Source organism: Diplotaxodon limnothrissa, linkage group LG23 (assembly GCF_057381915.1).
Source record: "Diplotaxodon limnothrissa isolate DT_005_m linkage group LG23, D_limnothrissa_male_GT1.1, whole genome shotgun sequence".
Taxonomy (NCBI): domain Eukaryota; kingdom Metazoa; phylum Chordata; class Actinopteri; order Cichliformes; family Cichlidae; genus Diplotaxodon; species Diplotaxodon limnothrissa.
The window spans coordinates 45,655,692-45,666,382 of NC_140617.1; the positions used below are offsets into that span (position 1 = coordinate 45,655,692).

The following is a 10,691-nucleotide window of genomic DNA, read 5'->3' on the forward strand; positions in this document are numbered from 1 at the left end:
GTCACCAAATTGTTTCTGTATGACTCTTAGTCTCCATTCGCCTGACGTTTCTTTACATCGTTTCGTCAATTCATTGAGGTTTGTGGTATTGTTTATGTAAAGCCCTCTTAAGTTCCCAGCACTGTTTTTCCGGTTGAGGTGTGGACTGTGACCTGGTCATTGCAACACCTTGATTCTGTTGTAGCTCTGCTGATGTGCTTGGGATCTTTGTCCTGCTGCATTACCAAAACTCAGTTTTGACTGTAGACTACTTGGTATACAAGGGAATTCATGGAAAACTCAATGACTGCAAGGGCCCAGGTTCTGTAGCTGCAAGACAAGCTCAAATCATCACCCCTTCACCACCATGCTAACAGCTGGTATGCGGTGTTTGTGCTGTTATGCTTTGCAAATTTGCTACTAAACTTGCAGCCATGCTGTCATGCTGTTTTTAGAGAGCAGAGACTTTCTCCTTGCAACCCTTCCAAACAAGCCACACTTATTCAAACTTTTTCTAATTGTCATGGCCTCTAACATTTAACTTGCTTACTGAGGCCTGTAGAGTCTGAGATGTAGCTTCTGGATTTTTGAGCTTTTTCTGACCACTGCACAGTTTGACCCTGGGGTGAATTTTCTGGGTCATCAGTTCCTGGGAACATTATGACATTGTGTTAACAAACACCTGAATACTCCAGACCAGAAAACTGCCAAAATGTTTGCTTTTATAGAGCTGCTCACATATGCTGATGAGCAATTATTCAAATGCAGTGGATTAGCAGCATCTGGCTGTTAATCACCTTCTAATTTGCATTGAAGCAATAAAGGTGCTTTCTGAATAATATGAGCTGTCTGGTGTGGTATTCATATTTAAAGTGAATAATCAGAATCAGATTACTTTAATAATCCCTAAGGAAATTATGTGGATTTTATATATATATATATATATATATATATATATATATATATATATATATATATATATATATATAGCAAAAATGATGCAACGACCTTGAAATAACACATTTATCTCACTGAAACATGTCATTTAAATAAAAACATTTACTGAAATTAAAATAAATATACTGAATATAATATGGCTCAGATTTAATGGAATATAATTACCCTTTTGTGTTGCTGTTGTCACCCCGCATGCAAGGTGACAAAAATACCCCAATCAGCCTTTCAAGCTGACAGCTAAAGAAACCATTTCACCAGATTTAGCTTCTTGGATATTGTGTTCACTGTACTGTGTTCAAAATGTACTTCTCATTTAATAGAAGAAATGTAATCATGTCAATATAGAGGATTTCAAATTCTCACTCCTGTTAATTAAAAAAAGAAAAAAGTAGGATAAGACATGAGAAACTCCTTGAAAAGGACAGTCTCCATTATAGCACCTCATGGAAGCTTTGTTAGACGACCTGTCATTAAAAACTAGAAAGACCATCCAGCATCGGGAGCTTTCAGACTTCCAGGTACGACAACAAGCCTATTGCTGGTTTGCCCACTCTGACTGTGTCAGTATTTGCTCCACATACCAACTGCTCTGACCCTAAAGTAAGCCAGAATCACACACAGCCATATGTAGGCACATTCCAACCACAAAGAATAACTGGGGATTCTTCATCCTGTAAACATCCTGAACAACTGGTTTTGGTGGTTTGATGGGAACAGATCCTCACCTGATCAGGAATACCAACGATCACCCCACCACTCATGTCTTGTTGGGAAATGTTTGCAGTCCTCAAGCTGTGAAAGTCATCAGGTGCAGCAGTCATGAATACCATGTAAACATCCCTGTTGGTAGGACAAAGAAATAACAGTGGGATTCATTCGAGAAAACAGAACTTGTTTGATTCCCTGTCTGACAAAAAGAAATTAATGCAACGTAAAAATTAGATTTAAAAAATCAGCAGCATCATATGTAACCAGGTCCTAAATTACATATTGTTATAATTACACAAAATTTGTTCTAAAGCCCAAACTGCTCCTGGTATATCTGACTTTTAGCACCTCCAAGCCTGTAGTCATCTTGGTTATTAGTTAGGCCCCTCCCCCGTGTGTCGCTATGTGTATAGGCACTGTTAATGCTAGCATGAACAGATCATTCTTGCTGGCTGTTGTAGTGGCTTGAGCTAACTCTCATCCCAACTGTTTATATTTGGTTATAGGAGCTGGAGTGGGCATTAATGCTCCACAATTTACAAGCTGGGACCTGCCGCTAATCCATGGTTAAAGCCTTTACCCACATCAACACTGCAGGCAGAGGCTAACATCTGCAATACTATTAATAATTACACATAACTGTAGCAACAACAAAGAGAGGCTCGAACAAGAAAGGCTTGAAACCCTTAGAAAAGACTGATCAGAGTTGGTTCAATGAACTCTGATCATGTTCATTCGGAGTTAAGCTCGTGTGTGTTTAGAGACAGAAAGCCATCATGTTACCAGGATTCTCCAGAGAAACACAGAAATAAAGAGCAGAGCCTCCATCTTCATTTAGTGGACAGAGGAATATGATCACAAATCAGTGTGGGCCAAAATTTGTATCTTAAAAACTAGGAGGGGATAAAGTTATACCAACATACTGTAATATTTTTATAATATACACTAGCAAACTTTCATGCTGTGTGTGATATTAAAAATATTGTATTGTGTGATATCACATTCTATTGTGATCCAGCATTTTAATCTGACCTTTGATTTCTAAATGCTTCATTAAACTGTCAAATATACAAATATAGACAACTGTGGGATTTGTCTAAAGTATTTGCATATGCCATAGAAATGTTAGCACTCACAGTTTACTGGGCAAGGTTTATGCAACGTTTCAACAAGACCAGTCCACTTATGACAAACGCGATCATACGAGCATTATAGTACGATGCAGTCTCTGCATGATATGACTATCTATTCAGCTGTAACCTGACAGGGACAAAGTCTAGGAGACAGAAACTGAAGATAGACACCATTTACTGATGGACCTGTTATATTAGGTGACAATTCCACGTGAAAGTCAAAAGAAATGAATACATACAGGGCAAGTCTTTATGAGGCAAACATGATGTGCATCTCACACAAAAGCGATTTAGGTGATTTTCTGTGAGAAATGTGTAAAAAGATCCGTACTCTGAATTTCAGATACTATTGATCTGTTTGTTGTGTGTCTGAGGGTTTACGCAGGGACGTTTTGTGTAAGCACTGATTGCTACAGTAGCATCCAATCAATGCTTACAGTGCAAAGAAACTGGCCTACAGTCTGACAGCTGCATTAATGTCTACACAATCTAAGAGTTTGAAAGATGGACACACGTGAGATGATCATAAATCCACAACAGAATCCTTTCTGTCCTAACATACTGATGAGAAAATAACTGAAGCACTCGTGTCAAGAACAACAACAAAAAAGGGAAACATGCCTAACTTGGATTTCAGCTGATTTAAATGGCTCATTTTGAACGTTGACATATACATCAAGGAATGGACCAGCCACTGCACTGATGTTAAACCAGTTCAGAAGTTCATTTATCATCATGAACCACCAATTTATGAGCAGACAAACCAAAGTACACTCCAAGATTCAGTTGCTTGTAGAAGCACGTTTAGCAGCAACAGCTCAAAGTCATTGTTTTCTGTATGACTATCAGTCTCTCACATCATTGGGGAGTCATTTAGGCTCACTCTTCTTTATAATGTTGCTTCACTTCATTGAGGTTTGCACAAATTTGTTTATGCAAAACTCACGACCACACTACTTCTATTAAGCTGAGCTTTAAACTTTCTAAAATATAAAACCTGCTAGACACCGGTGTTGTGCCAAAAAGTGATTGTCTGCCAAAAACTGATTTCTGGTATTTGCCAAAAAGTGATTGCTCGTATTTAAACTGCTATAAGTAACTTGTTGGGCTATAATATGTGAAACATATGTCAAATGCTTCCCTCATGGATGACATAAAGTCATCATGAGCCACAAACAACATTCGTGTAACAAGGTAGAAGCCGCGATCAGTTTTTGGCAGCGACTTTTATATAACCTTTATTTATGTAGTTAAAAAAAATCTCATTAACATTAAACATGTCTTTTGTAAGAGTAAGTTGGCCAAGAGGACAGCAGCAATGGCAGCAAATATTACAATAGTTCAGTAAAAATATTTTAAGTGGGGATAAAGGAGCGGATTGGTTATAATGTAAATACAATAACACAGAGTTGTAAAGACACTTGAAACACAGATTTTTTTTAATTCTATATAAAACCCCTTTGTAAACCCTGTTCACCGATGTTAGGGTCCCTGGGTCGTTGACCCAGTGTTTTGTGTTTTTGGTTCTTTGATTTTGTTATTTCATTATATTCTAGCTTTGCTTTATGGGTTTTAGGATTATTCTTAGTTTAGGTTGTCTGGGTGGGGTTTGGTTAGAGTTTTAGTGTTCTGGTTTTCTGTCTGTGTTCCATAGTTGCTGTCTCCCCTATCTGCTGTCTCCCCACGTCCAGTCAGTGGCTGTATCCCAATTCAGGGTCTGCAGCCTTAAGGGCCGCATTTTAAGGCCGATTACGTCAGAGCGACGCGACGAAGGCTGTCCCAATTCGAAGGCTGCTCGAAATGCGGCCCCCAAATGCGTCCTTCATTTCCCTGAATTTTAAGGACGTGCCAGTGTAGACTTCGTGGCCCAACATATCCCAGAATGCATAGCGCGGCGGTGGGTGTGGATAATTTTGCCGAAATAAAACGGCGGATGAGGGGCGCCCGAAGAGTAAACTTTAAGTAAGTACTGAATATTGTGTCACTTATTTATGTGCAAATGTTTAATAACGAAGAACATTAAAACATTACTGTTGGCCACATGTCGGCAAAGTTATGTGACATTAGTGACGTTTGTACTAACTTGGTTTTAAAGCCTTTACTTTCAAATATACGCCGTTCAATAGCTGAGCTCAATCTTACAGAGATTGATCAAAGCTCGCGTAGAAACAAACAAACAAATGCACAAAAGATTTTCTCCTTCATTTCTGTCAAACAAAGCTGTAAGACACGTTTCCAGCTGTTAGTATCATGGTTGCTAGGCAACCTGGGCAGCGCAACGGAGGCTAGACCGTCCCATTTCACAAGCCTCGCACTTCCGGCCTTAGCGGTCTTTGAGTACGCGGCCCTTGAGGATCGTTGAGGCTGCGTACTTTAAGGCTGCAGATCCTGAATTGGGATACAGCCAGTGTCTGTGTCTGCCCTGGTCCCACGTCTCTGTTCCCTTTGTTATAGAGCCTGCCTGAGTCTGTGTTATGTTTCCTGTTTTACTTTGAAAGTCCATGTCTGATGTTAATGTGTCTGGTTTTGCTTCCCCTTGTCTCGTTAGGCCTGATTTGCCCCAGCTGTGTTTCCCTCCTGTTACCCATTCCCTGATTGCTCCCTCTGTGTATTTAAGCCCTGTGTTTCTTTGTGTCGGTGTCGTGATCTGCTTTCATTTATGCTGTGTGTTCTGGCTGCCTGGTCATGTAACGTTATTTGGATTTTTGTTACGTTTTGCCACTTTTTGCCATCCAGCAATAAAAGCTGAGTTTTGAGTTACTTTCCGCCTCCGAGTGTCTGCACTTTGGGTCCTTCTACTTCCACTCTTGCCTGCACACAGCCTTAACCTGACAACCGAAGTCTATTTACCAACGTACGTAAAGATATTACACATAAAAAATACACAGAAACATTGGAAATCCCTTTTTGGCACAACACCGTAACCTCTCCAGAGGTGGTATCAATATTAATGTCTCTAAACCCTATAAATGTTTCTTTTAAAGTCTGACGAAAGGAAGGAGCTGCGAGAAGTGTGCCTCTCAACCGGTGGCTCGCTCAATAACGTCTGGCTGTGCAGCTGAAACCTTTTTGACCCACCAACAGTCACACAGAGGCCACAAAATCTCACATGCGGGTTTCACTCTTGTTAGATTTGTATTGTTGATTGTCATTTATGCTTAGAAATATTTACTTATATATGCTTAGAGTTTTGTAATTAGTTGTAGATTGGTAGAGGTTTTGATCCTTGATAGTCTGCAAACTTTGTGTGTATTAGACAGCACTTTGGGAGCATGAGAGGTCATACCGTGTCTTATTGTTTTATGGTAGGATTAACGTAGTTGCGTCTGTTCTAGTCTAAGTGCTCTTTGTTTAGATGAACTGCAGGACTTCCTCACCGTGTTATCTAGGATGAACCATCTAGGGTGAGGGGGAGGCTACCCTCTTCCTGACCAAGGATGTTTGACCCTTTGATCAGCAGTCCACACACACACACACACACACACACACACACACACACACACAGGCAAGGTACTCTTTGTTTGTATGTAGACGTCGTATGTTAATGAACCTATGCATATTCATGTAACCTCAATAAAAGGACAGTGTATGGGAGAACGGATGAGAGCAACTGGGGTCAAGCGAAGGGACGGCGCTCTGTCCGGTCTCTCCCGTGCACGAGTAACATGAAGAACTTTGCCTATTTGTGTCTTGCTTAGCAGTGTAATTATATTGTCTTAACGTTCCAGCGAATAGGTTCAAGCTACAAACCTATCATTAATTGGTCCTTCGATGCCGGAGCCCTGGAATCGCATTCACCGAGGGGAGGAGAGGCACGCTGAAAGACTGACGTCAGCCAGGAAGTTCCTGTGGATTCGCGGTCTGTCTTTTCTCCTCGATGAATGACGGTCGGCGGGATTCGGGCTGATATTACACTCTAAGCAACGCCAAGTAAGTTTAAAGAGGCCGACTCTATAACCGTGTCGTTGTGCAGTCTCCGCCACTGTGTGAGGCGTTGAGAAGAGGCCGACTCTATAACCGTGTCGTTGTGCAGTCTCCGCCACTGTGTGAGGCGTTGAGAAGAGCCCGACTCTATAACCGTGTGGTTGTGCAGTCTCCGCCACTGTGTGAGGCGTTGAGAAGAGGCCGACTCTATAACCGTGTCGTTGTGCAGTCTCCGCCACTGTGTGAGGCGTTGAGAAGTTCGCTACTTTGTGGAGCGATACCCGGGTTCCTTGCTACTTTGTGGAGCAAGAGGTTCCTTGCTACTTTGTGGAGCAAGAGGTTCCTCGCTACTTTGTGTGGCGAGAGGTGAGTTCTCCGCCACTTTGTGGGGCGTTGAGAAGTTCCGCGGGGTCCAGACTGTGCTGGACGATAGGCCTATTTTGTGTTGTTTTTGTTGTCGTCGTCGTCGTCGTTGTTGTTGTTGTGTGGGTGTGTGCGGAGCAGAACATGTGGTCTGTGACACCGACTGTTGTTGTTATCATGGGTTTCTAAGCAACCAAGAGTGAGTCGGAGGGAGACAGACGTTTGTGCTGGACTTTGCTCCTGGCAGCACAAAGTATTTATGTAAAAAAGAGAGGGAGCGACGGCTCCACAGCTGCGCGGGTTCACGCAAGCGCGGTCACGCGGGTTTCACGCGGACCTGAGCCTTGCGGTTAATCGCAGGCTTATAAATGGAAGAGATTCAAATGTTAGAAGTTTTCAGAAAACACACCAGCCTTGAAGAGTGTGTGGAAAAGGCCAGCCCACATCAGCAGCTATGCTCTGGTGGGTGGCTTTCCCCCCACCCCTTCCTGACACAAAATGTTAACAGCCTGTGTGCCAAACCATAGACGTAATTGAGGTGGATAGTTGTTAAAAGTAATCTACATTAAGCTTGTGGTTGCTTAAATTCAGTACAATGACATGTGAGGAGAAGTGATATAGGTAAATATTTAAACTAATGAAGTGCATAGAGGCACTTGACCTGTGTGAAAGACTGTCGTCTTATTATGAGCCATTGTTGAGATGTAGAGCACACCTGTGAAAACAACTAATATGCTGAACCCTGTATGAAACATCTAAAAGTACATGATGGAGAAGCTGTGTTGAATATGTAAGTGTAAGACTTTGCCGCTGTGGGCAGAGCAACTACTGTGTGATGTCGCGTTGCAGTTTTGTTTTTGTTTTTTGAGCTGATGAGCAAGCTACACATTATCAGATCAAGAGCTGTCTGAGAACTACTCAAAGAGAGGGAAACAGAGAGTGTGCAGCGTTTCCATGAGCAGTTTTTCTGCACCTTGACTCGTGTGTGTGTGTAGCATCAGCATCATGTTTTTGTTTATTTGTTTTGTTGGATTAAAAATAATTAAATAAACTGGTGATCATGCTTATGGATCACCATGGCACATATCTCCAGCCATATGGTTTATTTATGCAGATGAAAAAGTGAGTGTGAATGTGTCTGACATCACAGTGTTTTTGTGCGCTGTGTAAAAGTAATTGCCTTTGATTGTGAGTGAGAGCGGTGATTCTGCAGGTCACCAGCTATTGTAACGAAAAAAGAAAAAGAAAAAAAAGAGTGAAAAAGAAAAATAATCATAGGAAAAAGGTTTTGTGTTGATCAGCCAAAAACAACTACAATTTCATTTTCTGCTTTTAAGAAAGGATTGTTCACACAAACACAGACAGAGAGAGAGAGAGAGAGATGTGTGTTGATTAAGCAGTGATGATAATAATGAACATGTTTTAGTTTGTCACTTTCAGGTGAAAAGCAGACCTGAATCAATTTTCCACATGCAGCAGTCGGAAGAAAGTTATATTTTAACATCATTGGAAACATGCAGGCCAAGTTTCTGGCTGACTTATTTACAGCGCCATGTGTCTCTCAACCTCACAAGCAAGCAAGCTCTCACCCCTCCCTGAAGACAAGGAATGCAGCTCCAAAGCAATAACATGATAAAGAGACAGCATCAAGTCCTGAGCAAAAAAGTCCCAACAAGCAGCAGTAATGTGGATAAACAGCAGCAGAAGAAGAAAGCAAACCCATCTTCCTGTCTGATTGGTTGAATTTCACGGAGGGGCGAGCAAGATGGCAGCGTGAAGAGGAGTTTTTGTTTGAGTTCTCAGCACGAGACACTTATTTGACGTCTTTCTGGCCTTCGGGACTTTTTTGGAGATCAGCGCGCTAAACTTGCTGGATCTGAGGCCAGGGTCTGCGGCGGCAGCATGTTGAAATGCTCAAAAAGGACTGAGTGACTCGGGCAAGCCACATGCGGCTAGCATGCTGCTACATGAAAGAAATGGACCCTTCATGATGCGCTCAACGTGCCGGCGCTGTGGTGGGAAAGGCTCCATCATAAACACGCCCTGCGCCCTGTGCAGAGGTTCAGGCCAAGAAGAAGAAGACGACGACTTCCAATCCCAAGAAGGTCGGCCCCAGTGTGGGCGAGCTGATTGTGAAAGCCGTGGCCGCCCTCAAGAAGGCTCTGGCTGCCGGAGGCTACGATGTGGACAAGAACAAGGCCTGTGTCAAGACCGCCATCAAGAGTCTGGTGGCGAAGGGCACTCTGGTGCAGACCAAGGGCACCGGGGCCTCCGGATCCTTCAAGATGAACAGGGTTACTGAGACCAAAGCTAAGACGCCCGCCGCGGCCAAAGCCAAGAAACCGGCAGCAGCTGCTAAGAAGTCGCCCAAGAAGGCAGCAGCAGCACTTCAGCTACTAGACAGGACAAAGCTGAAGGAGAACTGCCGGGACTGTTGAAGTGGGAGAGGACAAAAGAGTGAGAGGACAACAGAGTGAGAAGACTAGGTGAGAACACATAGGAATTATTTAATGTGGGAAATCAAAATTTGGGTTAGCAAACCTGGGGAAAAGAAAACTGACTGCTTAAGTTGGAAAATTGAGACGGAGTCTGAAACATTGCGAAAATAGAAACATAAAATCACACACACACAAGCAGAACATGCATTAACCCTACTAACAATTCCAAACACAAAATGACTCATGAAGACTCATAGCACATTAGTTAAGAAATGATTAAATAATAGCAGAGAAGTGTGTAGGAAAGGCAGCTTTAAGAACATGCTCTGCTGGAGATGCAGCTCCACAGACATGCATTAGACCTGCCTAATAACACAAACACATGTAATGAAAATTAGCTTGTTATCTTTCATCAGTGTTAAATTAGTGTCAATTTAGCAGACACTTGTTATCAAATACTGAATTTATCCTAAAAAAAAAAAAAAATTGACTCTCCAAGTTGCAGGACAACAATTTAACTTTTGTGGGAAAAAAAAAAAAAATCCTGGTTTGATAAATCAGTGATCAGGCAATAAATTTAGTGTTAAAATGGTAAATTGGGAGAAGCTTCCTGCTTGATTGATGCAGCAAGTAATTTACTGTATGAGGGAAATTGTCTTTTGTGATAATATTTTGAACATGCTTTCCTGTCGTCCTGTCAACTTAGTGGGTTAATAGCTGATATGCAAATTAGTTGATTGGTTTTAGATTAATGAAAGGTGACTGAATTCTAGCACGAGTGAATGAGATGTGTTTGAGTGGAAACTCTAAAACACTGAGTTCCTGCTTTGATGTGCGAGTGAATTCTGTATTTAGATATACAACTCTGAATACGTCAGAACAAACTTTTTTTATGAAGTGCATGACAGCATGTCACATGTTTTATGATGAAGGGGAAAAGGAAAAATTGAATAAAATAGATCTGTGGCCTAAATGAGTGAAGAGCACAGACCTGGTGATTAAACTCATAGTTATGTGGTGTGGTGTGTTGTGCAGCTGATGGTTGGTTTGGAGTGAATCTAGCTGATGATTCTTCTCCTGTTGTGAAGATGATGAGGAGTTTGTGTCATGACTTAACAAGGCCTTTTTATTTTGATACTTTCACAGTGCACTGAGAGTTTGGTTTGATAATCTCTGTTATTTTTTATTT

The 10,691-nt window shown here is 41.8% G+C and overlaps 1 pseudogene; it reads left to right on the forward strand.

Moving 5' to 3' along the window:
• Positions 1 to 1,379: 1,379 nt before the first annotated feature.
• Positions 1,380 to 9,646, forward strand: LOC146608822 (histone H1 pseudogene; annotated as a pseudogene).
• Positions 9,647 to 10,691: the final 1,045 nt, after the last annotated feature.